The sequence below is a fragment of the Macaca mulatta genome, chromosome 14, assembly GCF_049350105.2.
Source record: "Macaca mulatta isolate MMU2019108-1 chromosome 14, T2T-MMU8v2.0, whole genome shotgun sequence".
NCBI lineage: Eukaryota > Metazoa > Chordata > Mammalia > Primates > Cercopithecidae > Macaca > Macaca mulatta.
The window spans coordinates 10,307,516-10,329,082 of record NC_133419.1 but is presented as its reverse complement, the minus strand read 5'-3'; the positions used below and the strand labels follow the sequence as shown (position 1 = coordinate 10,329,082).

Here is a 21,567-nt window from a genome sequence, read left to right as displayed (position 1 = left end):
AGTGCACATGCGCACACGTTCTGCCTAGACACAGACTGACAGGCACACACTAACAGAACTCACAGACGGAGGCTCAGAGGCACACGCTGGCACGCCCCCACCTGCCGTGCACTCTTGGTCTCTGGGGGCACCAGCATTCAAACAGGTCTCAGGAGGTCACTGTCCCTCACTGCATTGCCGAGGGAGGAGTCCCCAACCCGTGGCTGGACTGGGCTGTGGCTGGGCCTCCGGCCGCCACTCGGACATTTGGGTGAGGAGCCTCCTTTGGCTATGGGTGGGCTTCAGGAGCCCAGGGCCCCCGATTGGTGGCAACAGCTGATATGTTTAGGCCCTTAGACCCTCTGGGGACTGCGGCCTGCAGCCAGCTAAGCCCTGATGGGCCTGTGCTCAGCCTGGCCTTCTTTCCCCTGCCTCCTCCTCAGCGGGGATCCAGGATGCTCTCCCTGTGCCCAAGACTCAGGCATCAGGGTGCAGGGAGCCACGGCAGCTCCGGGAATGCGTTCCCTTTCACAATCACGCTGCCCTGCGCACCTGCCGGCTCGGGGCTGCAGGCAGCGCTCCTTTCCTTCCTCCCACCCTCAACCTTCCTTGTGCCCAGCTCCGTGCCTGGCTCGGAGATGCAGAAAGAACTGGCCATGGCCATGCCCAGTAGGACATGCCCTCCAGGATGGAGGTGGACAGGTGTGCTCTCAGCACAGGTCCCAGGCATGAGGCCCCTGCCCTCGCCTCTTCTCCAGCCTGGACCCCCGCCTGCAGGCCTTCCTCCCTTCCCAGTCCCTGGCCCGTCTGCATTCAGCGGCTGCTCTCAGGGGGCTGAGCGGCTGCAGAATTACAATATTAAATGCAGCTGCACCAAAACATGGCCTCAATCCAATTACGCCAGGAAACAAGAGGAGCCGCTTAGGCTAATCTGGTTATTCCTCCCCGGCCTCCCCTTGCAGCATCGGAGGGATACCCGGGAGGGGAGCTGTCTGGGTGGGTAGTGGTGTGAGCGTGGCCCTGTGCCCCACAGGGTCCCACGGCAGGGGGGCTGGCCACAGGACTGCTTGGCCCTCTCCCGAGGTGATCATGGCTCCGGCATCCTTGTCCTACAAATATGTGCTCTTCACCGACCTTCGAGGTGCCCCAGCAGTGAAGGGGGAGCCAGGCTCTGCCCTCAGGGAGGGCACCCCAAACTGGGGAGACAGGCCACGAGGAAACCCGAAAGGCAGGTGATTGCAGCGGGGGAGGCCTCTCTGAGCAGGGGGCGTGGGGGCAGGGGCCAGCTTGAGGACACAGAGCTGGCGGTGGAGACTGTCCCGGCAGAGGGGACAGTGAGAACTCAGAGTGGGGGTTTGGCAGGTTCCAGGACATATCTTTATGCCAGTGTGGTTAAGGGTGGTGAATGGCAGGGACAGAGGTCTGTAGACTCCGACAAGGAATATGGATTTGTTCTGAGGGGAGGGTGGTGATGGGACTGGGTTCCCACGGGCTTGCTGAGCTGCTGTGCGGACAGACTAGAGGGCGGTGGGGAGGCGCTGCTGTCTCCTGGCAAGAGATGGTGTAGTAGGGGGCGGTGGACCGGAGGGAGGTGGTTGGATTCATAGGATTTGGAAAGGACTTGCTGACAACTGTGTGTGGGATGAGGGAAGAGGGTGTCCAGGGAGCCCCACAGCCCCTTCCTGCTCTGGCATGTGGCTTGAGGGGTCACAGGGGCTCCCACCTATGCTGTGTGCAGCTGGTGCTGCAGATGCCTCTGGGAATGAGACAGACAGGGGTCTGCCCTCTGGGAGGTTACGCTTAAAGGTAGACAGATTTGGAGCAAGAGATGATAGGACGGAAGGGGTCATTGGGGAGGGGGAGTGTGCAGAAGACAGTGAATGTTGAATCCAAGATCCAAGGAAGGAACACAGAGTCAGCTGGGCACGCAGGGGTAGGAATGGGGTAGGGATAGGAACTGTGCCCTAGGCAGAGGCACCAGCAAGTGCAAAGGCTTGGAGGTGAGGGAGACCGAAGCCATCACGGGCACAGAGAGGAGTCCAGGGTCCTGGGCGTGGGGTGGGAGATGGACTAGACGGAGGCAGAGTTGGGCCCAGAGGCCCCTCACTCAAAGCCTGTGGGAGCCGAGACCCCTAGAGGAGGTGGAGGAGGTGGTGTTGGGGACAGGCAGGACTGGGGATTGGGTGCAGGGAGAGAGTGGGGCGCACACAGGGAAATGTGGAGTGGAGGTAAGAAGGGAGAAGGCGGCACTTCCATTTGGAGGTATAGCTGGGCCTGGGGACCACTTGGACCCCAGGAAGGAGCCACAGGGAGCCAGCGACAGCTCCGGAGTGAGGGAGTACCAAGATAGAAGCTTGTCTTCAGTCGTAAATGAGGGAAGCAGGGTTGTATCACGGGAAGAGACAAAGTGACCTGAGATCAGGCCTCAGCTGTGTTATTCACTTGAGACCTTGAACAAGTTGCTTCCCCTCTCCGAGCCTGGAATTTTATTTTAGTTTTGAGACGGAGTCTCACTCTGTCACACAGGCTGGAGTGCAATGGCACCATCCCTGCTCACTGCAACCTCCGCCTCCCAGGACCAAGCGATTCTTCCGTCTCAGCCTCCCAATTAGCGGGGATCACAGGTGTACACCACCACGCCTGGCTAATTTTTGTATTTTTAGTAGAGAGAGGGCTATCAACATGTGGGCCAGGCTGGTCTCAAACTCCTGACCTCAAGTGATCCGCCTGCCTCAGCCTCCTAAAGTGCTGGGATTACAGACGTGAGCCACTGTGCCTGGCTGAATATTTTTCTTTATAAGCTTAGTTCAAATTCATCTTTAAACATTGAGATATAACTCACATACCATAAAAGTCACCCCTTCAACGTGTAGAATTCAGTGGGTTTTTTGTGTGTATTTACAAGGTTGTGCAACCATGATTCCTACGTAATTCCAGAACATTTTCATCCCCTAAAAAGAAGCGTCAGGTTTATCATTTGTCAAGTGGGGACAAAAATAAGCACCTAAGTCAAAGGGAGGTGACGAGGGTTGAACACAAGACACCTAGTATAGTGCCCGACGCAGTACAGTGCCCGAAGCGTAGGCGTTCAGCAAGGGAGGGTTACGTTTATAATCCAGAAACATGGCCCTTTCCCATGTCTCCATCCTAGATGGCCCCGGGGAGCCTCCCCTCCCTGCGTCCACTACACAGACCTCAACTACTGAGGACCTCTCAGACCCAAGACTGGGGAAGGAGGACGTGTGGAGGGGACAGGCCCCTGGCTGGATCTGGGGGTGACTTTTAGAGCCAGTGGTGCTCAGAGAGGACCAGCAGTGTCCTCAGGCTTAGTGACAGGAGAACTCTTGGGGTGATGGGGAGGGGAGAGGTGCCCTGAGCAGCCATCAGTGGCTGTTTCTGGCGCTGAGGACTCAGGCTGCAGGGAGACCTTGAGGGGATCCCCACTGCACCTGAAGTCCCTCCACTCTGTTGGAATTATGTGACATTGTTGAAATCTGTTTAATGAGGGAACATTCTGCCATCTTCCCCCAAAGGCTACATTTCTTATTTTATTTATTTTGAAACGAAGTCTTGCTGTGTCCCTAGGTTGGAGTGCAGTGGCGTGATCTCAGCTCACTGCAACCTCTGCCTCCCGGGTTCAAGTAATTCTTCTGCCTCAGCCTTTGGAGTAGCTGGGATTACAGGCGTCCACCACCACGCCCAGCTAATTTTTGTAGTTTTAGTAGAGATGGGGTTTCACCCTGTTGGCCAGGCTGGTCTCGAACTCCTGACCTCAGGTGATCCGCCTAGCTCGGCCTCCCAAAGTGCTGGGATTACAGGCGTGAGCCACCGAGCCCGGCCTACGCTTCATATTTTGAAATCAATGACCGTGAACTCGCATATCCTGAGGTGTCTAGAGTGCTGGGTGTGCTCAGGGATGTTACAGCAGCACTGTGGTCCTGAGGCCTGTCCCAGCTGTGACCCTCCTACAGGGATTGGCAGAGTGCCAGCAAGGGCTCGGGACAGGCCCTGCCTGGTACGTGGGGTTCTGTGAACATCAGTGTCACACCCCTCCACCCCTCTCACCCCTCCCCCCCACCGCAAACCACACATATCATGGGTATTATCAGAGCAGCGGCTGAAGGCACAGGCCAAGGACGGGCAGCGAGGTGAGGGAGGGGACCACTCTGGGTGTAGACTCTGTCTGGTATTCAGTCGGCGCCCTAGACATGCCTTCTGCTTGAACCATGCAGGTGAGGGCGTGCGGTTGAAGCCTGTTCCTGCTTGGGGGCTGGCCACACAGCATCCCAACTCTAGGTCCAGAGCCAAGCCTGACAGCCCCCCTTCACTGCCTCCTGGAGCTGCCAGGGAGAGGTCCGGGTCCATTCTCCCCAATTCACAGACATGAAGACTGAGGCCACGGTTCCAGTGGCTGCTCGCTGGTGGGGCTGGGGCTTGGCAGCATCCTGCAGCCCTCTGGACTCCCAGCTTTGGAGTGCCGCCTTCCACCTGCTGTGTTCTAAATGGACATGCCATCCCCACAGCTGTGTCAATAAATCAGCCATTTACAGAGCAGGCACCGGATCCCATGACAGGGTTGAAAAGTGTGTGAGCTGCAGCGTCCTGGGCTGGGGCAGAGGGGCCGTGGCGAGAACAGATGGGGCTGTGCCCATCTCCCCAGGCCCTCCTGTGGCTGTGCCTGGAGCCCCCCCGGAGGGAGGCCACCGCCAGGAGCAGGCCTGAAACATCCCTTAAATATTGGTGCTCTCGGCAGCACTGGGTCACTGCTTAGCAGCGGGTGGCTGAGTCTGGGGGATGGAGAGAATCCTGCTTCCTGCTCTGAGCAGCCAGTGGGGACGCTGGGTAGAGGATGATTCGGGGGGAACATGGAAGGCAGGATGGGGGCCAGGAGCATGGCTGGAGTGATTGATGGCTGGGAGGGAGCCTGAAGTGGGGGCACCCTAAGGTGAGGGGCAGACAGATGAGGAGCTTGGGGGCAGCTGGGGGCTGGGCTGAGGGACTGAGGGCCAGGCTGGGGCCAAGAGCTGGTCCTGGCAAGGGTGTGAAACAAGGCTCGGTGCCTAACGGTGGTGGCCGCGGGAGTCAGAGCTCCAGGTGGAAGTGGGGTTCGGATTCAGGTGCAGCTCAGGGGTCCCTGGGCTGAAGACCGAACCTCTGAGTGCAGGCACCAGGTGGGAGGGTGGGGACCCCCAGCCTGGAGCCCCAGACCCCGTCCTGCTCCACCCTGCAGGCTCCTGGGTCTCACACAAGGAATGTGGAGCGTCCTCCTCCGAGAGGACTCAGAGGGGATTCCTGGGCCTTGGATTTGGGACCCCGGAAAACCATCTGTTCCCATTTCGCCTGCTTTCTTCAGCTCAGACTCCACCGCGACCCAGACGGCGCCACACAGAGATACACAGTGCTGTGCCTGCTCCAGCCCAGGGCCCCTGCCTCTCTGCCCTCATCTGTCCCCGCCCTGACCTCTCTCTGCCTTCCTTCCTCGTCGCAGCAGCTGCCGTGTGCCATTGGCACCTCCCGTGTGCCAAGTGCTGGCTTAGTCTTCCCTGGCGTTTTCTCATATCCCATTAGCAACCCACACAGTGGGTATCATCCTCCCTATTTCACAGGTGAGGAAACTGAGGCTCAGGCGGGCAAAGTGACTCCATAGGCCAAAGATGAATGAGTAAACAGCGGTATAATACGTAAATGGAGCCGGGTGCCGTGGCTCATTCCTGTAATCCCAGCACTTTGGGAGGCCAAGGTGGGTGGATTACTTGAGCTCAAGAGTTTGAGACCAGCCTGGGCAACATGGTGAAACCCCATCTCTACTAAAATACAAAAAAAATAGCAGGGCATGGTGGTGGTCACCTATAGTCCCAGCTACTCCAGAGGCTGAGGCAGGAGAATCTCTTGGACCCAGGAGGTGGAGGTTGCCATGAGCTGAGATTGCACCACTGTACATCAGCCTGGGCAACACCGCCTGGGCAACACAGTGAGACTCTGTCTCCAAAAAATAGAATAAGAAAATGGCGGGATTTGAACCCCAGCCTGTCCGCTTTGGATGTCTGGCTTTTTTCCATCCCATCTCCCTCCCTCCTCTTGATCCTCTCGTATTATGTTGTATTTCTGTAAGCTGCCACAAATCCTTTCGAGAACAAGCTGGGAATAAATAAGCATGCAAGTGAGTAATGAGAGGCCGCAGTAAGATGCCGACGTCGGGTCAGAGCTAGGACCTGGTATCAAAATAGGAATGGGACTCGCCAGACTGGGTCTTCTGCTAGTGTGTGGAATGGGGGTTCGATGACTCCTGAAGGGCCCCAGCTCCAAATTCCCAAGGTCAAGGGGTGAGTCAGCAGAGGTCGGCATCGATAGACTGACAGATCTGCCAGGGCCGGTGGGGGGCGCTGACCTGGGGGGTGCTGGGCGAGTGTGAGCAGTGTGCAGGCGGGTGTGCGGCCGGCCCCACGGGCAGGGGCACATGTGCGGCAGCCCGGTGCTGCTGTGGGCTGACATGCAGAGTGCCATTTACACAACTGGAACAGGTGCCGGGTTCAGGCCTTTCACTGGTCCCTCAGGAGGTGGAGCTGGTGGTGAGGCAGAGACTGAGGTGTCCATAGCGTGTCCCCGCCAACCTGCACACGGGCCTGTGTGTGCATCTGTGAGCGTGTGCACAGGTGTGCATGCAGATATACCTGTGCATGAGTGCATGGCACGCACGCCTTCTGCAGTCCTGGAGGATGCTGCCTCCCCCTCCTCTCAGCCCCCTCCCAGGCCTGGGGCAAAGCAGTGACAGGGACTCAGCCTCTGAAGGTGACATGGCTATTTCCAGGCCTGGATCCTGGCCAGAGGCAGCAGAAGCACATGTGTGAGAGTGGCGGATGCGTCCCGCAGCCTCGAGGAGCCCCTGGCACATGCTCTGCCCACATGTATTTCCTGCTCTGCCCCTGCTGCCTGAGCTGCCTGCCTTTCCCTGCAAAGCCCCCTCCCTGCATCGTGGGCAGCAGCGAAGAGGCAGTGGGGGTGGGAGGACAGTGAGCCTTGGGGTCAAGGGGCCTGGGCTTGAGTCATCGCTGCTACAGGCCCGAGGCAGTTTCTTTGCCTCTCTGAGCCTCACTTTCCTTCTCTGTGAAATGGGTGGACAGTACCTACTTAGGAAAGCACCTAGAAGGGACCCAGCGCATGGCAGTGGGGTGAAAGAGTGATGGGTAGGTCAGGCAGGGCCAGCCAGGAGGGAGCAGGGCTGTCCGCGTGCCCGTGCTGCTTCAGCTCAGCCCTAGGCCACACCCCGTGCCTTGGCGACCCCAGCATTCTCCCTCGCCCACCAGCCCAGACTGGGCAACCAAGAACTGTAGCCGCAAGGTCCAAAGAGGTAATGTCCCAGCCTGGGAGGGGCGCAAGACCACAGCATTCATGGGGGGACCTGTGCATGTGGGGGCTCTGCAGTCCCCCTGCTCCCTCAGCCAGCCTTGGTGCTGCCCTCCCACAGCGAGGGTTTCCGTCTATGGGGAGGCCACGTGCAGACGCAGTTCTAACTCTGTGTTATGATAACAATGGGTCCTATTATCCCCATTTTACAGATGAAGAAACTGAGGCTCAGAAAGGTTCAGTCATTGCATAGATCCCCCAACGTATCACTAGGTTTCAAGCCCAGGCAGTGGGGCACCAGGGAGGATTGGGGGTGCTGGGCAGAGGAGGGGGCCTGAGGTCAGAGGGCAGCTTGGAGGGGCATGCCCGAGTGAACAGGTGGGGAGCTGCAAGGCTTAGCGGGGCTCCTTGGAGAGCAACGCTGTCCCTGGGCACCATGGAGGTGGTTCCTGGCCAAAGCTGATTCTGTCCTGTTCAATTTTGAACTGAAGTGCAAACAAGGCTCAGCGCCCACTGCTACCGCCCGAAATCGAATTCATGCTAATATTTCTCTGCGGGCAGCGGGCTGCCTGCCTTCCGGGGACGGAAGGCGGGGGAGACTGGCAGGGGGGCCAGGCCCAACCACGGGACTGCCGGGACCAGGCCATGTGTCTGGGGCGGCCAGCTTGGCTGACTGGGATTGTCCACCCAAATTAAATTTTAACCCAGCTTATAAATCTTCCACTAAGTACGTCCCCTGCCGCCCGCCGGGTCCACTCTGGGCCGCAGCGTGGGCCAGCACAGCGACAGCCTTGTTCCTTTGCCCCACGTGCCTGCAGGGAGGCTGGGCCTACCTGCCTTGGGAAGGGTGGGACAGTCACCCACAGACAGGCCTGGGGGCGACCTGCAGGCTGTCCCAGGAGGAAGTTCAGTGTTGTCCACTGGGGGCCTGAAGGCCTGGGCCAGGGCCCCAGTGGGGGCATGGGTGGGCTCTCACTTTCCCAGCAACCTTAACTTCTCAGGCCTCAGTTTCCTCAGCTGGGCAAGTGGGGGAATAACAGCATCCCCAGCAGGGATGCAGGAGGAATAAGAGATGATGCAGATAAAGTCCTGGGGGGCGAGGAAAGTGGGCTCTTCTCAGGGGCCATCCCACCCCCTCAGAAGGGGAGGCTCAGGTGCCCTTCCTGCGCCCCCAGCCCCTGCCTCAGCAGATGGTTAGTGGCCTTGCTGCCTTAAAGGAGGCTCAGGGAGGGAGGGTGGGGGTGGAGGTGGCCACAGCCTGTCTCTGCCCTCCCTCCCTCCCTCCGGAGCCCTGTGGGGGTATGAGCTGAGTTGGCTGGGCCAGGCCATGAGCACTCAGCACTGGTGGGGTGGGGAGCTACGCACACACATCCATTCAGAGGAAGCCAGGATTCAATAGTGGGGTCCCCCAGGGCTGGGGTGGGGAGGAGGGGCTTAGCTCAGAGCCCACCCTGCCCCAGGCCCTGCGTTCGGGGCCAGAGGAAGGCTTCCTTTGTTGAATTGTGGTTTTAGGAGGAAGAGTATACGGGTCACCTGCATAGCCTGGGGTATGCAGCTCTAAGACCTGGGAATTTTACATGTGCATATGGTGCCTTTGTGACTACCCCGATCTCAGAGGATGGAACATTCCCTCCCTACCCCCAGCTTTCTACTCTCAAGTCCAAACCTGTCCCTCTCCTCTCCCCATGCCCTCAGGAGGAAGTCCAGGCCCTTCCCTGAGGTCCCCTAGCTGACCGCGCTGCCCCAGGCTGAGTTATCTCAGGACATCCACAAAGTCAGCCTTCCTCCTGCCTCCGGGCCTTTGCACGTGCGGTTCTGCGGCTGGGGGTGCTTTTTCCGGCTCCTGCAGCCCCACTTCTGTCTGAGGCTCCAGGGACTCACATTGTATGTTCAGGGAAGAGAGACAGGGGAGAAGGGCACGAGGAAGGAAGGTTCTCGTGCTCGCAGTACAGACAGAGATGTGGACACACCCAGATCACCCAAGCAGCTGTGGAGCGGGACGTGAGCCCTCATCCACTCCTCCACCCAGCCCGTGACTTCCACAGGCAGTGCTGGGGATGGAGGCTGGGGATGGAGCTGGGAGGGGAGGTAGCAGGCAGCCTGCTAGCCCTTCCCTGTCCTGGCAGGAGCTGTCACTGCCTCTCTCCTTGATGGCGGGGTACGAAGAGAAGCCTTTCGACGCAGGGAGAGGACCCCCCCCCGGCCTCCACCCACACAGCAGCCACACGGCTGCCCTAAGCAGCTGCCACAGTGACCTACACCCCCCACTGATGTGTTTGTCCCCCCACAGCAAAGCACAATTCACATCCCCACCAGTAAATGATGTGGGGCCACATTTCACCTGCACCCAAATGTGGACCACAGAGGCATTAAAATAAATGACGGCCAGTTCAGTGAGGTCTCATTCTTGGGTCTGGCAGAAGTGCGCCTGCGCAGCGCCCCCACTGCTCTCCTGGCCCCCCGCCCCAGCTCCGTGCCCTCTGTGCAGGGAAATCAACCTGCTCCTGTCACCTCGGATGTGGGAACAGGGTCCACCACCCAGACCTCAACCTAACCCTGCCACCCCTGCCTTAGCTGTAGGTCCTGCCCAGCCCTGACCACAGGCCGGTTTTCCCCAGCCCGAGGGGACTCTGGGGTGCATCTGCCTCCCAAGAAAGCTGGGTTCTCTGGGAACCAGACTGGGCAGAGTCCAGTTGGCCACACCTCTCCACAGTCACCACCCCTTGCTGGAGCTCTGGGCTTGGAGGCAGGGATGCAGTCCCTGGGAAATGGGCACAGCTGGTACCAGCATCCTGCAGCTTCACTCGCTGTGGCCTGCAAGGCTGGCCTTGCCCGCGGCCCCAGCCACCGTGCAGGACATGCAGCCACGGGTCCTTGTCCTTACATTCGCTCTCCTGTGATGATCTCATGATGCCGCATACTTGGCCTGGCCCTTGCAGTCCCCCACCCTGTCCACCCAGGACACAGAGCACGCTGTGTGTGTCCAAATGACCAGAGGCTGGACACCTGCCCAGGGCTAGCTTCTCTGCACAGACCACTCTCCTGGGGGCTGTTTCAGGAGATGAAGGCAGCGGGTACACAGGGCTTAGCTCCTTTCTGCGACAGGGGAGAGGTGGAGAGGCCTGGATTGTGTCAGGAGGGGAGGCTGGGCCTCCTCAGCTGTTCGAGGGGCCAGAGCTGGGAGGGCCCTGAGAGGGGCTGCGGTGTGGAAACACCCCAGCGGTGGAGGCCCTGGTGGCCCTGTCACTGGCTCTCTGGGCCTCCCCTGGCTCTTCCCATAGGCACTTGGCCCCCCTGTCTCCACCCCGGGGCCCTAGGGGTTCTGTTACTCAGAAAGTGCTCTGCAAAAATAAAGTTGAATCCCGCAGGGACCCAGGGCAGCCAGACTCCTCCAGGGGCGTAGGGTGGGGAGGTTGGTAAAAGTCGCTGCCTCCCCTCGGGAGGGACCAGGCAAGCACCCAGGGGAGCCGTAGCCAGGAGATGGGGGGACCTCGAGTCACTAGGCTGGGTGACCAGGCGGGGCCAGGGAGGGGCAGCACAGACCAGGGGACACTGGGGCCTTGGGCGTGACTGTCTGGGAACCTCGGGGTCCTTTCCTGTGGAAGGCTGGCACAAGTGCCCTCCCTGTGGGCCCTGCAGGTGTGGCCACGGGCCTGGGCAGGGCAGGTGCTTAGGAGATGGCTGCCTGGCCTCCTCCTGCTCACCCAGGACGGCAGAAGCTGACTGTCCTCTCACGGGCAGGTGGCACCACCCTTTATAATTTGTTTCTCCTGGCCTGGAGCAGGTCTCTCCTTTTCCTCCCCGGGTTTTGTTTTTCCGTCAGCACACACAACCAGGCCACCCTTATTGGCTGTGTGACCCATGGCAAGTCACTCGGCCTCTCTGGGTCTCGGCTGCCCTGGCCCTCCCTCGACCGGCTCTGCCTGCTCACAGATGACTGGGCCAGGAGGCTGCGGGATGAGGTAGGAAGTGGAGGCTGTGGTCAGCCATCGCCGCAGGAGGGGCCCCAGCTGGAGCACTGCGCAGCCCCAGCCTTGTCCCCAGCCACCAACAGACCCCTTCTCTGAGGCGGGGGCGTCCCAAGACTAAAATGGGGGCAGGGGTGGCAGTGTCTCTCCACCACGTCCCGAGACTAAAATGGGGATAATGGTGTGTTTCCCCAGGTCACTAAGAGCACGACATGAGCGACGGCAGACAGTAAGAGATTGAACAGAGCCTGGCACACAGTGGGCTCTTGGTGGGTGGGAGCGACTGTTCTGTTATTACTTGGCAGGGGCACTAGGCAGGATCGCAGGCGGAATCGGGTGTATCGAAGGCACCGTTCAAAGTCATGGGTGGGGTTAGGAAACCAACAGGGGAAGGTGGGGAGCTGTCACCATGGAGGCTGAGGAGGAAGCAGAGGTTACCAGACTCAGAGAGAGCCACCGAAGCCACTGGGAGGGCCACTGACAAGAGAGGGATGCCTCAGGGACTCATGCCCCCCGGCTGCCCTCCCTCCCTCTGACCTGCTGCTCTGGCTCCTCTGTGAACCCAGCTGGAAGGCAAGGGCCCAGGAGCCCACTGGTGACCAGCAGCCTTGCAGGCACAGGGCGGGTTGGGGAGTGATCTGATGGAGCAAGGTGCTCTGCGGAGGGGCTGGCACTGCGCTGCAGAGGTGAGGACCCCGGGCTCCGGGTGGGAAAGCAGGGCTTGGTGCTGCTGTTTACCAGCTGTGAGACTCGGGTAGGGTGGCCAAGTGTCCCAGTGTGCCAGGGATTCGTACCCAAACTCGGAAAGTCCCGGTCAAAAGAGGGCCCGCGAGTTCCCTAGACCTGGGGCAGGAGGCCCACCATCTCTGAGCCCAGATTCCCCATCCGTAGCATGGAAGAGTCGTCGCCTCACGGAGCAGGGGTGGGATTCAGCACGGGTGTGGGTCCAGCCCCTTCCCCTGACTCCCCTGGGGCTTTCTCCAGCCTCCTTCTCTTATCCATGCACCCTCCTTCCCAGCTGCCAGGTCGGCAGCCACGGACCAGAGAAAGCGGCTGAAAACTTGGGGAGACTGTTCTCAGAGCAAGGAACTCCCCAATCCCCACCTGGCCCCACTCCTAGGGTGAAGGTGATGCCTTGAGAGAAGCCGGCTCAGGGCCTGGACAAAGTGGGGCTCTTGAGGGAGGGTGAGAGGCCCTGAGATGGTGCCATCAGGGAAGCTGCCAGTTCCGTGGGGGCAGGGCTGAGAGGAGGGTAAGGGCCCCTGATGCCAGTCTCTGTGCCCGCTCATAGGTGTCCTGCCCCCAGGGAAAGAATGAGGAGGATGATGGTGCTGGAGTTGAGACCAGCTCTGCCCTGTGTGACCCTGGGCAGGGCATTCACCTCTCTGAGCCTCAGTTTGCCCCCCACGCCCTGTAAAGTGAGAGGGCTGGATAAGGTGGCGTCTTCATTCTTTCAGCACTTATGACAAGGCCCTCCATCCAAGTAACAAAAGGGAAACACAAAGCCTGTGACTGGACTCAACAGCCGTGCCATCCTGAGCCCAGAACTTTCCAGAATGGGGCTGGCAGAGGGGAAGATATGCACCCTCTCCCCACAGGGCTGGGGACTCAGCCTCTGCCTGTCTTCCCAGGCCCCAGGTTTCAGGCCCCGAACAGCCTGAGTCCACAGGGTGAGAGGGTGTGGGAAAGGCCAACGGGTGTGTGGGTCTCCAGCCTCTGCTCATCCTCGGGAAGCGCATCGTGCGGTGCTTTTCCCGTCTGGGACCTAATAGTCAGCAGTTATTTATTGTCTCGTTTCTTAGTGGGTAGGAAAGCCACAAATGAGTAAACTCAGGCAGCAGGGCACAATTACTGAGCCCGGTGCTTTATTTCCTCAGCTCGCCTCCAGCCCAGGCAGCGGTGGGTCGATAATAATTTATGAGGCAGCCCCAGAAGTGGAGGAGGAGGAGGAGGCCAAATAACCACATTTGCTTCCACCGGCCCTCCCTTGACCGGCTCTGCCGCTCACAGGTGGCTGGGCCGGGAGGCTGCGAGATGAGGCAGGAAGTGGAGGCTGTGGCCAGCCATCGCCGCAGGAGGGGTCCCAGCTGGAGCACTGCGCAGTGCCAGGCTTTGTCCCAGCCACCAACAGACCCCTTCTCTGAGGCAGGGGCGTCCCGAGACTAAAATGGGGGCAGGGGTGGCAGTATCTCCCCACCAGGCACTTGGGGTTTGTCTCTGGGGCTCTGCAGAAGCAGAGCCTGAGTTGGGTCCAGCCCTGCACTCCCAGGGAGCCCTGAGGGAAGAAGTAAAGCAGGAGAGGGCAGGGGGAGGACCAGCCAGGGTAGTCTCAGTTTGGTCTGCTCTGCAAGGGGCACTGGCAAATCTGCAGCACTGACCTCTGACCTCTGGGTCAGTTGGTCACTGACTGCTGGCTATACCTAGGAGAAGGGGGAGGAGGGAGGGGAGGATGGAGAGGGACATGGGAGGAGGAGGGGAGGATGAAGGGGAGGAGGCTGAGAAGGAGGGAAGAGGATGGGGAGGGGGCATGGGAGGAGGAGGAGAAGACAAAGGGGAAAAGGGGGGGAGACGGAGGGAAGAGGATAGGGGGCACGGGAGGAGTAGGGGAGGAGGAAGGGGAGGAAGAAGACGGAGGAGGAGGAAAGAGAAGATGAGGAGGGACATGGGAGGAGGAAGGGAGGAGGAAGGGGAGGAGGAGAGAAGAGAGGATGGGGAGGGGGCATGGGAGGAGGAGAGCAGGAGGGAGGGAGGGAAGAAGACGGAGGAGGAGGGAAGAGAAGACGAGGAGGGACATGGGAGGAGGGAGGGAGGAGGAGAGAAGAGAGGATGGGGAGGGGGCATGGGAAGGGGAGGGGAGGAGGAATGGGAGGAGGGAGAGGAGGAAGAAGATGGAGGAGGAGGGAAGAGAGGATGGGGAGGGACATGGGAGGAGGAGGGAAGAGAGGATGGGGAGGGGGCATGGGAGGAGGATAGAAGAGGGATGGGGAGGGGGCCTAAGACTCTAGCTCCTGGGGCAAGGGAAGGGGCAGTGGCAGGCTCCACTGCAGGGTCTGCAGCCCGCGGAGCATGGGACAGCATTCACCCCGCCTCAGAAGGAGGCTGGGATTTGGATTTCATCATTCATGTAGCTGATTTCATCACGTTTCATTTTCTGTCAAGTTTCCTGCCATTACAATCTCATTCATTCCTCCGGGGACATGAGGATGCGAGGCTGGGAGGTTGGGGGGCGGGTGGCACCATCGTAGCTTTTGCCCCAGGGCTGCGCTGGTGCCAGGGAGGTGGATGTGGGGGAGGAGCCTGCAGGGGTAAGGCTGGGGTGGGGTCGGGCTGGTGGGTTAGAACAGTAGCTGAGGTGCATGCCCAGGGAGAGCTGGGCCAGTCCTTTGGGCGTTCGTACAGCACCTCCTGGAGTCCTCACCACAGCCTAGGATGTTGCTGCCACCATCCCCCCCATCTGACAGATAAGGAGACTGATGTTCAGAAGACACTTGGCCCAAGGGGCGCGGCTGCTGAAGTTGCATGAGGGGCCCCAACTCCCCACCTGGACGCCGGCCGTTAGCACCGTCCTGTCCCCTCCAGCAAGGCTTACCTGTTCTTCCCACAACGGCCCTCCTGACAGTGGGCCACTACCCCAGTCCCCCAGGAGGCTGCTGAGGCCCAGAACAGCCAAAGGCAGGAGCACCAGAGCGGCTGTTGGGCCAATCCCAGCATCTGGCCACTCTTCTCTGTGTCCCGAGGCCTCTCTCTGGGGCTGCAGGAAGCATACTGAGGGCGGTGGGGTCACTCTGGGCTCTCAGGTGGCACGGAGGACAGCGGGGCTGCCGGCCCTCTATCCCCATGTGATCTCAGCTCCTGAGGGTCCCAAAAAACAATCCTAGCCGGGACCATAGCACACTCTGGTGTATTCAAAAGGCCACTGTCCTTCCTGGCCTCCGAGCTTGGCCTGTGTTAGGGTCGCTGTGGCATCCCAAGTGGCTGGAGTCACTGCACAGTCTCAGGGCTCCAAAGACGGCTCCAGTTCCTACCCACTAACGTCTCCCCCGTTCTTGTCTTTCTGTCTGCCTCTCAAAAAAATTAAACATGGATGGTTTCATCTGGGGAGAATTAGTATTCCAGGCAGGCCAGTGGATGTGATCAGAATGTCAAGGCCAGAGACACAGGGCCTGAAGGGAAGGGAAGAGGTGCTGGGCCAGGCAGGGGTCCTGGGGTGGGGGCAGAGGGCTCTGACCCTGCCAATGGAGGGCTGGTGGGGCCTCCCAGGGACCTATATGCCGCTGGAGAGGTTGAGGTTGGGTGTGGCCAGAGGTCCTGACACAGCATACACGATGGGAGGAGATAGGGGGCGGCTCAGAGACCACATGTGGCCATGACAGTGGCTTCCCATGGCCCAGCCCGGCTCCTCTGCCCCATCCACTCCCACTCTCATTCAGCCCTCACTTGCTGCAGGCACGTGTGCCACTGTGTGCTAGCCACCATCTGGGCACCAGGGAGGCACAGGGCAGGGACAGGCCTGTCCTCACCACCGCATGTCACCAGCACCAGGCCCCTGCCTGGCACACAGCAGCCCCTTACCAAAAGCCTGAGTAAACGGGTATATGAACACCCTCAGCATCTCCCCAAGCATGGTTTGAAGAAGACACGAATGCTAGAAGGTTAACAGGTGCCACCAAAGACAAAGTCAGTTGGTAACCGCTGGAGTGAACAAACTTCAATCGGCATCTTCCGCAGGACTTCTCAGTGCCTTTAATTTGCTAATGCGCCCTGTGACCCTGCAGAGGGAGCTGGGCTTGCAGCCTCCTGCTGTGCGAGCTGACCTTTAGTCCCTGGCCACACAGGAGTGGCTGGTGTGGCCGTGAGGACCCAGAGTGGAGAGAGGAGTGAGTTTGCATCCAGGCCCTGGAGCAGACCCCCTGTGGGACCCTGGGCAGGCTCCTGACTATCTGTTTTCTCAGGTGGAAAATTGGAATGGTAGTAACAGTGCCTGTGCATTCAGTGAGGCGACGTGTGAATAGTGTCTGCCTCGGACACAACACAGGGTGGCCACTACTGTTGTTGTTAGTATTATTATTATCCACATCAACATCTCAGCTCTGTGTGCCTGGGCCATCTAGAGCTCAATTGAGTCAGCTGCTGGTGTTGTCATGCTGAGGACACAGTCCTTACCCTTAAGAGCTCACGGCCCATTGGGAAAAGACAGTTATACTCCCCGGTGGAGAGAGCAAGGGCTGAGTGAGCCGGGAAGCCAGGCCTCCACCTGGCGTGCTCACCACTGCCTGGCATCTCTGCCAGTGGCCATGTAGACTAGGTATGGATGCCCCTGGTGGGGGCAGCCTGGCCCACCTTTGGGCATCTCCACCTGGTATAGATTACTTTCTTAACTCCATCCCTCCCAGTACTTCCCTCCCAGTCCTTCCAGTTCTTGGGCCTCCCAGAACAGGTCCGTTTTCCTTCTCTGCCAAGGACAGGAGACTGCCCTCTTCCCGGACTGGCTGAACAAGCCCCACCCCCTCTTGGTCATGGCCAAGGTCACTCCCCACCCACTAGGCCGCCTGCTCTGTAGTGTGGCTGTGCGTCTCTAAGTGCCCAGAACAGAACAGTGTTCTAGTCTGGCGTGACCAGGGTGGAAGGAGGGAGGAGGTGGTGTAGCGATCACCTCCTTCAATATGCCATTGATTCCAACATTAATGCAGCCTGTGCAGCAACCAGAAGCTGGGGGCAGGCTGTCCCTCTGTGTCTGGTACAGTGAGCCACCTTGCTCCGCAGCAGGAGAGGAGCCGGCTGACAGAGAGCAGGGTGCCAGGGGAGCCTGAAAGGCCAAAGTTAAGCAGGCCGGGGCTGGGCACGGCGGCTCACGCCTGTAATCCCAGCACTTCGGGAGGCCAAGCCAGGCAGATCATCTGAGGTCAGGAGTTTGAGACCAGCCTGGCCAACATGGTGAAATCCCATCTCTATTAAAAATATAAAACTTAGGCTGGGCACGGTGGCTCAGGCCTGTGATCTCAGCACTTTGGGAGGCTAAGGCCGGTGGAGCACGAGGTCAGGAGTTCAAAACCAACCTGGAAGATGGTGAAACCCCGTCTCTACTCAAAATACAAAAAAAGTTAGCCAGGCATGGTGGCGGGCGCCTGTAATCCCAGCTACTCAGGAGGCTGAGGCAGAGAACTGCTTGAACCTGGGAGGCGGAGGTTGCAGTGAGCTGAGATCGTGCCACTGCGCTCCAGCCTGAGTGACAGAGACTCCATCTAAAAAAAAAAAAAAAAAAAAAAAAATCCCAAAAAACAAAGTTAAGCAGGCTGGGGACAAGGAAGGGTCAGGGAAGCTTCCTGGAGGAAGAAACAGTTGTCAGTCAGAAATGAATGGCAGGCTCCTGGAGTGAAGGCCTCCTGAGTCATCCTTTCCTGCCCCTGCCTAACCACAGGGTGACTGGCAGAGCCATTTGGTCGCGTACGTCATGGGGCAGACTCCGGAAGCTCAATGTGCGGCTGCTGTAGGCAGGATCATTTGTCTTTGGGAAAAGTGGTTCAGGGAGGCTGGCCACAGAGGTCAGAGGCCTCTCAATGCTGGCCCCTATCTACCAGGATTCAGAAAATCACCCCCCACCCCACGACCAGGGCATCTTTGGCTGTGCCTGGGGTTCACAGGGGCATGGAGGCCGAAGCACTTCCCAGAGGTCACATCCAGGTTGGGGGGCCCAGGAGTGGCCTGTGTCCCAGGAGGGGAGGTAGCCACAGGTCTCCCAGCCCCGTGTGCTCCGGGAGCGAAGGTACCAGGGGCCTCGTTAGCTGCAGCTTCAAAGAGCCTCGTGATTAACAAAAGTGTGCTGCGAATCCTTTCTCTTCCTCCTTCTCTCCTTAAGGCAGGCTCCCGAATGAAAAGGAAAATATACAATGAGAGGCACTAAGGAAACCTCAGAGGAAAGCCAGGCGTCTGCAAAGATGGGGAAGGAATGACATTCCACTCTCGTGTGAGGTGTGGGCTGGCTTGCTTGCTTTATTTATTTAAAATAGTCTCTCTCTTTTCCCCCATTCCTCCCAATTCAGCTAGTCTCTCAGGCTGCGCTTTAAGTTCTTTTGAAGTGTTACAACCATTTTCTCCTCTTTCAATTAACAACAAGAAAAGGAAGCTAATAGCTTCCTGAGCCACTCGCTGTAAATATTAACAAAGTCTGGCCGCCTGGGCCGAGCGCGAAGCGTTGCTCTCGGCCAGAGAGCATGTTTACGGGAAGGAGGGAAGGGTGGGAGATTTCCAACACAGAGGGAGAAAATCCCCTGGCACAGGCTCTTGCTGGTGCAGGGAAACCAGAGAGCTGGGAGCTGAGTGAGAGGGCACCTGTCCCTGGGGGCCGGAGGCTGGCAGAGCTGGTGGGAGCGAAGTAGTGAACTGAGGTTGCTAGTGGATGCTTCTGGAAGGAAAGGCAGCTTCCCCCAGCTGCACCTGAGTAACTCGGATGATGGCATATGCGGCCTGGAATCCCCAGCTCACAGCGGAGGTCTGAGAAGGAGGGCTGGGTTTCTAGATGCAGTAGGCGGAGGGAGGTGCTGCCAGTTCCTGAGGGTGCACGCTGGACCCCCAGCACTAGCACAGAGCCCTGGAAGGAGGTGGGCAGGGGGCTCCTGAAATAGGCCAGGAGGGGCTCCAAGTCAGGGGTCGAGACCTGAATGGTGGAGTGCGAGGCTGCGGGGAGGGTCTGGGGAAGGGGTAGCTGAGGAAGGGAGCTGATGGCCCTTGGGCAGAGCCTGGGTTCCCTGACAGCTCCTCAGCTTTCTCCCTGGGGAGTCTCCAGCAGTGGTCCCCCATCCCCCAGGGGCCCGTGAGCCTGCAGGATGTGTTGTGCTGCAGTCAGCACAGTGCTGCCTCAAACTGCCGCTCGAGAGCTCCAGCGCGGGGCCCATTTCACAGCCAGGCTGCCAGGAGACGCTGTGAGAGTGCCCAGACCCTGGAGGCCAGGAGCGGACCAGGGCTGCCTGCCGGCTCCACCACCTGCCTCGGCCAAGGGGCAGCCAAGAGCACTGTGACGGGCAGGCAGGGGGTCGAACAGCCACTGTTCTGCCGACAAAAGCAGGCCAATTTCCTGAAAGAAGGGGTTCCGGCTTTGGCTGGTGGCGCTAGGTTCATCACCCCCTGAGCTTCCTCTAGGCTGGACACAGGCCCTAATGGGCATGGGCAATGCATCACAGTGAGGTCTGCTAGGTAGAGCAGGCAGGCAAGCGGTCATTCCTGTCCCCTCCTTTTTTTTTTTTTTTGAGACTGAGTCTCTCTGTGCTGTCCAGGTTAAAATGCAGCGGCACGATCTCGGCTCACTGCAACCTCCACCTCCTGGGTTCAAGCGATTCTCTTGCCTCAGCCCCCCAAGTAGCTGGAATTACAGGCATCTGCCACCACGCCCAGCTAATTTTTTTTTTTTTTTTAGTAGAGACGGGGGTATCAACATGTTGGTCAGGCTGGTCTCAAACTCCTGACCTCAAGTGATCCGCCTGCCTCAGCCTCCCGAAGTGCTGGGATTACAGGTGTGAGCCACCGCACCCTGCCCTGTCTCCTTTTGTGCCTAGAGTTGCTCTGTGAAGGGGCAGGCTCCGGCTGCAGTGTGCCTCCCTGAGAGCATGAGAGCAGGCCTGTGCGGGGCTGCCGTGTCCCCATCCCCTCCAAGCACACTGCCGGCTGCGTCCCCTCGAGGGCCTCCCCGCGCAGAGCTGAGAGCCAATGCCTGTCCCTCAGTGAGGTGGGTGTGAGTGGCCCTTGCTGGTCCCCCCCTCACCCACTCTCTCAGCGTCTGGGCCCAGGAATTCCTGCCTGCCCTTGCTGGGAGGAGATTTCAAAGGCACAAGAGCACTCCAGGCAGATGAGGACTCTTCAGGCGCCTGCCTGCTCCTGTCTCCCTGCCGCTGGCAGCCGTTTCTAGGTCCCCTGTTGCTCAGCTGCACTGTGAGGGCAGCGGCTTCAGCTAGGGAGCCCTCCCCTCTGCAGCACCCTGAGCCTGGCAGAACTGGGCCTCCAGACCCCCCAGACCGTGCAGGGAGGGACTGCTGGGTCCAGTGGGTCAGGTAGGGAGCGGCAGGTAGCTACGGTCTGTGCCCAATTTGGCCTGCTGGGCTTCTCTGCCAACTCAGCACCAGGGGATGGGTGAACTCCCAGGCCACCTCTGGCCACAGCTGCCCACGTGTGAAGGGAAGGAAGGAAGAGAATAAAGAAGGGGAGATGTCCCGTGGCAAGAGAAGCTCCGTCCCGGGCGAGTGGGCCCCGCACCCCTGGAGGGCCCTGCTCTGGGCACTGCCTGCTGAGTTTCTCTGATGGCCATCTTGAGGGTGGGCGCTGGCAAAGGCCCAGGCCTGCTGGCCGGGCGGAACAGACTCCTGAAGCCACCCACGGCCTGGCTCGCACTCTCGCAAATACCCTGAAAGTCTGGATTTTGTCAGGAGATGGTTTAATTAGCAGAGCGGAGGCTGGGAGGGTTCGCACCACACAAGCAGGCTCTCGCCTCCGCCTCTTCTCACCCTGCTACTCGGGTGCCATGCAGTGGTGCCAAGCCTGGGGGCCAGGAGAGAGTGGGCAGGGAATGGGGTGGGCCCATCTCACAGAGCAGAAGGCACAGCCTCCAGAGGCCTTCCTGCTCCTGCTAAGGCCTGGGGCTGCGGGCTGCAGTTCAGGACCAGGCTCGGAACCCACAGCAAGCCGGCTGTCCATGGCTCTCTTGATGGTGCTCCCAGGAGCACTCAGCTGCCCTCCAGTGAGGAGAAGGAGGTGGGAACCCACTCAGCACCCAGGCCTGTCTTCAGGGAGTAAAGCCCGGGGGACTCCCAAGTTGGCCCCTTCCCTTCAACCCCTCACTGCGTGAGGTCCCCAGCCCAGGTCCCTGCCCCTTTTCCTGAGGGTGCGGTTCCAGCTTTTCACTGGTCTTCTCCTGTGCACCTGGGCACCTTCCAGGTCTCCGTGCAGCAGCGAGAATGCTCTTTCTAAACTGCAAGTCTGGTCACACTCCTCCATGCCTGGGCACCCTCACGGCCTCCCCACTGCCCTCATACGAAGACCAGGCCCCTCAGCGCAGCATTCAGAGCACCCCCAAAGCCAGGTTCCGGGCCCTGCTTCAGCTCGGATCACAGCCCTCCACTCACTCAGAGCTCTGGGACACTGACCTCTCATTGTACTAAGCCCTCCAGCCTTCACACAGGATGTTCCCTCAGCCTGAAATGTTCTTCCCGTCCCACTCCCTACATGCTGAGCCCATTACAGGAGCGGTCCTAGCCCCCAGACAGCAATGCTCTCCCTGCCCGCAGCCTTC

The 21,567-nt window shown here is 59.6% G+C and overlaps 2 protein-coding genes across 37 annotated transcripts in view; one reads left to right on the top strand and one right to left on the bottom strand.

The window, feature by feature from the left end:
• The window catches only part of MACROD1 (mono-ADP ribosylhydrolase 1), a 171,676-nt gene that overhangs the window by 80,689 nt on the left and 69,420 nt on the right, over positions 1-21,567 (bottom strand).
• The window catches only part of FLRT1 (fibronectin leucine rich transmembrane protein 1), an 83,027-nt gene that overhangs the window by 42,098 nt on the left and 19,362 nt on the right, over positions 1-21,567 (top strand). The window contains exon 1 of one of the 7 annotated variants that reach the window (XM_077962509.1): positions 18,573-18,780. The exons of 4 other annotated variants lie outside the window; for them this stretch is intronic. The gene's annotated coding sequence lies outside the window, so the exon portion shown is untranslated. Of the gene's footprint in view, positions 1-18,572; positions 18,781-19,519; positions 20,518-21,567 lie in introns of those variants that run through there. 2 more of the 7 variants (XM_077962508.1, XM_077962512.1) reach the window with 2 other exon arrangements.